Source organism: Pecten maximus, chromosome 9 (assembly GCF_902652985.1).
Source record: "Pecten maximus chromosome 9, xPecMax1.1, whole genome shotgun sequence".
Taxonomy (NCBI): domain Eukaryota; kingdom Metazoa; phylum Mollusca; class Bivalvia; order Pectinida; family Pectinidae; genus Pecten; species Pecten maximus.
This window is the reverse complement of record NC_047023.1, coordinates 6353363-6359134: the sequence shown is the minus strand read 5'-3', so window position 1 is coordinate 6359134 and position 5772 is coordinate 6353363.

Sequence of the window (5772 nt, the reverse complement as noted above, 5' to 3'; positions counted from 1 at the left end):
CTCATGTGATCAGTCATGTGACCGATCGCGAGTAAATATGTCTATGGCTGTACGAGTAGTCTCCCTTACACAATTTATAACGTGTTCTGAAAATACATTTTGACAGTGATAACTATTTGCATTCCGATACAGCATTTTATAAATACTTTTTATTGTGGTCCATGCTCCATCCTTATGCAATTCTCCATTTTCAAATAAAAGTAATTTAAAGCAATTAGAGCCTAATTAATATTCTTACGGACAGTTGACTATTTAAGGTTACACAAAGTGCACTCCGTTTGGACGCCAAGTTTATTCAACTTGAAGCCTTACGGCTCATAAGTATAACATAGAAGCATCAACATACACATATATACAATACGTAACTAATTGTTATAGAGGATGAACAAAACAGTAGGCGTAACTGGTGAAAAACATCCGCAAACATTGATTTTAACAACAAAAGCACAATTTGTCAGAGTAGTCAGGGGGTGGACAAAACAATAAACATAACTGGAGACGAGTACCTTAAGTCATTAATAAAAAGTAAATAATACAGTTTATAAGAGTAGATAGATAGTAGTTATCAAACAATAGGTATAACTAATATAAGTATCTAGGATTTTTCAAATGCAAATATATACTTTGTGAGAATAATTAGATGATGAACAAACAATATATATAAATAGAGATAAGTAACTAACATCGTTAATTCAACACTAAATACAATGTGTACATAATTTAGATGAATAGTTAGGGTATGAACAAAAGATAGGTATAGCTGGAGATAAACACGTACAATACGATATTGATCTATACTAAAGGTTGGAATCCCGACCGTAGTAACCAGCTTGATTGTAAATATTTTCCAAGATTACATAACTCTTTTTTATTGTGAACAGAAAGCATTTGGACAAGTTTAAAAGAACACGGGTGATTCCAATAATATTTTTAATGAATCTTTTTCGAATATCAACATATAGTGGACAAATAAGGATGAAATGGAATTCGTCCTCTACTTGGTTCTGGTTGCAATAACGACATAACCTATTTGACCTTGGAATATTACGATACCGGCCTTCTTTTATATAAAGCTTATGCGATGAAAGTCTTGTAAAACTTGAAAACTTGAAGTGGACTCCGAGTGCACTCCAAGTTTACCTGGAGTCCTTTCAGGCTCCAATTCTACCTGGGTCCACATGTATCACATGTACCTGTAACCCAATATCGTACACCTATTAAATGGCGAAGATTCAGATTCTTTATTTGCTTAAGTTTTACAACTTATCACAATAAAACAAGACATGATACAATATATACAAAGGCAAAAGTAACAGCACAAGTATCTACCTGGCACACAACTTTCACCATACGCCTCTCGCCCATTCAGTCTATTTGAAATTAGATGTAATTAGTGTGTTTGATGGAAACTTAATTACACATAACTTCAATCAGATTATGCCCATACTCACTATTCATACAAAGTATACCAAGTACATATATACATAATGTTTATAGATAGATGTATACTCATATACATTTATACTCATAAAAAATGTAACAATAAGATATCAATATGTGTTACTGTTTTATATTTGTATATACATATGTATCATCTTATTATTCTGTTGGTTCGTTTTTATGTTGGTTAACTAGGCATGCATGTAATATAATTTTTTTTGTAATTCAGATAAATGATTTTTTTTATTAGAAACCCTAAATGAAATAACTGAATAGATCTGGCACTTCATTGAAAAATATATGATAGCATTCCTTTAATTTGAAGAGTTTTAACAAGCCACGTAAATAAATAGAAATTGGGAATAAACAAAAACGTATTTGGCAAGTTGTTTGTGATCTCTAAAAATGTAGAGTCTGAATATGTACTGACATTATTTTGTACTCGAAGTACTATTGTTTGTAACATTCCAGATACTTTACTTCCAACAGTTTATATAATTTGTCTGAACATACAATACAAAAGAAGGTTGTTGTTAGGTTTTTTGTCACCTTGGTAGCATATTCCGGATTCAATGTGTTTTGATTTACAGTTTAACATCAGACTTACATTTTGTTTTCATGTTATACCTGCCTCATTAAATTAAGGTCACACATTGAGTTCTTTTAACAGTTATATCAGAGACATATATACAGAGAGATTGGCAGCTCTCTATTTGCCCTTGTGTTTACATAGTGGCCCCTGACCTTCCCACAATCCTTTGCGGTCGCTCGGTTCAGTCTGTATATATGTCTCTGGTTATATAAGATATTAGTGGACACCAGTGGACATGCGTGGGCAAAGTCCACGTGATTCCGCGATTCGTGATGGATTGGCAGATACCGTGGGTGTCCACGCAACAGCGCGGCCCGTCGAGGAACGCTAGATATCGTGGTCCGCCGGATGCCGTGTATGTCCACGTAACAGCGCAATCCGTCGAGGAATGCTAGATAGCGTGGCTCGCTCATTTGTTTGGGGTATGCTTACTTTACCGTGCCTTCCAATCACGGTCGAAGGCAGGATGTCCTGATGTATAATAGTTTCTTCCCTTTCTTTTTACTGGCGGTAGAATGATTCGTGCTTTGAACCATAGACCTAGACGTTTCTGTTTGAACATATTTTCAAAGTTCGCACCAATCACAACACGCCTTTATATAATTCATGTGTATGTAAATACAATGCATTTAACCCTATGTTTCATTTGTTGTACGTGTCCTTTTCGAAATGTTAATGTACGTTTAGCGGTCCAAGTTGACATCGGAAAAAATCACAATGAAGTAAAATAAGTATACCCATATCACAAAATTACCTTGTCGTTGCTGTAGAAGAAAAATTAGGATGATCATGTGACTTGGTGTTATATACTTCTGTGCATTCGGGTGTTCTAATGGACCGAGACCACAATTAGCTTCGCTATATGTTTCATTGTAACATTAAAATTCATCATAAATTCCCAAAATCTCATATGCAACTTTCCATCTCACCTGGCCAAGACCAACATCTGAGAAGCAAAATATAAAAGTTTCAACCCAGCATGTTGGGCATTTTCTGGACATAGTTGTCAAAATGTGTCACCAAACGTGGATTATATACATCCGGGTCAGGGGTAGAGGTCAAATCAGGACTCATCACACAGGGTCCTGGAGCACATAATAAATGATCAATATTATTATTTTACATCACAAAACCTAGATTGACATCTCTACTATAAATCCACATTAAATTCATCAACAGAAATCAAGTTCAAAGAGGCATTTGATTTGTTTTCCTGAAATACATACATTTTTGAGGGGACTTCATTCGTGGGGCCTGAACCCGGAAGTACTTAATTGTGGTCTCAGTCCTAATCGGAACCCGTCGATAATTGCTTGTGAGTTGACGCGTATGGTTTCCGTGCACGTCAAAAATGTTCCGAATATATGCTTTTACAGGTTGTACTGTACGTATATTTACCTTGAAATTTGCTAAGAATTTCGTTTTTAATATAGGGATTCGTATTCAAATTAAACACATCACTTACATTTGAATTCCGTTGAGTTTCGTTTTCCCTACAAACAATAAAAATTCGTATCACAAATGTTTGCCTGTAAAATAATTAACGTAAACCTCACTATTAAGACCACCTGGGGGTCCGGGTTAAAGTGGTCTTAATAGCGAGGTGGTCTCAATACCGAGGTGGACCAAATTGAACTAGACCATCAGGAACCGTAACTCTTAATTGACTGAACTCAGGTGCAAGTTGTATAGATTTGGCTAAATACATGACATAGTCTTAACTTTAAATAAAAACAAAGACAATTGTTTGTTTCTTACAATTTAATTAATAATAATCTTCATTTAATAAAATAATAATATTTCAATATATGCTCTTAAATCATAACAAGTTTGAAAAGACACCAATGACACTATGTCTTATACATGTACTGTATGTCCATTTCAAAAAACTGTTTATTTTGATGACACAATCACTGAGTGTTCATTTCATATGGTGTAATCCATTTAAACATAATAATTTTCTCTATTAATGTCCATTTTACGTATCATTTGTGTTGATTACTGTAAAACACTGTAAACTAATGTCTCTCGATTGAATTATGGTTTTGATTTTAAAGAGGCTTGCCCGCAGAGAGATCAGAAAAATTGGCTAATAGAAAAAGATTTTTTACACATGACAGATTGTTGGAATTGTTGAGTTTTTAATTTAATTTTCCTTATAAAACGCTGAAAAGTGATATTAAAACCTCATTTTTTAAATATTATTTATTTAATCGCAACCCGCAATAAGTCCCCGCTATAAAGTGGAGTCTAATTTGATTGACACATCAAAGAAACAAACACGTGCACAGTGCCGCACAGTGATAACTTCAAAGGCAGCGGCGATTTACAAAGAAGATTTGCCGTTATATTCCATACATTTCCCTCTCAGGTTGAGTTTTAAAACGTCTTTTAAATACATATTCTGTAATTGTTTTCAAGAAATAAAGTCGGAAAGCCTCTAATTTTGTCACATAGAAACGTGTACTGAAGTTTATTTAGTGATCGGAGATGTGCCGTTTACCGGTCCGTCTGCGGGTAAGCCTCTTTAAAGAACACATACACGTGTATTTATCCAATGAATGTTTTAAATAGTCACTTGCACAAAAATGAGTCCAGTGTACACTGTCTAGCTGAAGCACGACCTGTGTTTTGCCGATCCCAAACTGTTCAGCAAGTTGATGCTGGCTACGACCATTGCCACATTGAATCAGTTCAACTTTCTTTTTTAGTGATAACTCGTTACATTTACGTGGTGTGGCCATCATGAGCGAAAATAGAAATGAAGTTAAAAAGAATAGCATAATTCTACTGAAATATTTGAAATCAAAGATGTTTTTTTTTTTAAGTTTTAATAACACCTATGTATTACACATCCTATTCGGCATTGATACAAAAACATCGAGATCGCTGTAAACACTTGCGCTTGACCAGAACAAAATCAAACGTTACGATGTTTATTTACTCATCTGTATGTAATCGGGTCTTAAAACGACCAACAGCCACAGATCAATTATTTTAATACCATAATTAATAAACAAATGTACGGTTTTTACAATTTTCAAGCCCAGATAGATAATCTGATCACTTGTGTATTCCGTCACAGCGCCACCTAGGAAGGGCGATCACCCGTAACGGCCAGGACTACAAACCAAAACCCGGCACATGCTGGCTTGTTACGAACAATGAAAGACTGGATGTTTAAATTACCTTCCGGTCAGTGCGAAGATTTCAAAGAGATTATTAGCCATTCTACTCACCTGTCGATACACTGGTCAGTAAACAAAAGATCGATAATTACGTATACACACGCCAATGGCCAGTTTGACACGAATTACCGTAAGTTGTTCATGGCTCGCTACACACCAGGTAAATTTTTAGACACGACCAACTGGTCGTAATTGTGGGGGTACTTAACGTTAATTAGTGGTCGTTGGGACTGCCCAAGGTGGTCGTAATACGGAATAGCGGGGTGGTCGTAAAAGTGAAGCGACCAATACAAAGATATATAGAGAAAAAATCGGGACTGAAAAAAAGTGCCGTAATAGCGGGGTGGTCGTAATTTTTAGGTGGTCGTAAGGTGAGGTTTCACTGTAGCCTCAGTTTGCACATTCACATACCCACGATGTTGAAATTTTTACTCTAAGCATTTATTTCATGTACGAATTCAATTTTAAACTTATATTATTAGTTTAAATTGTATTTTATTTGTGATACGATACAACATGTAGTACAGCAACATAAATGAAAATGATCGGATT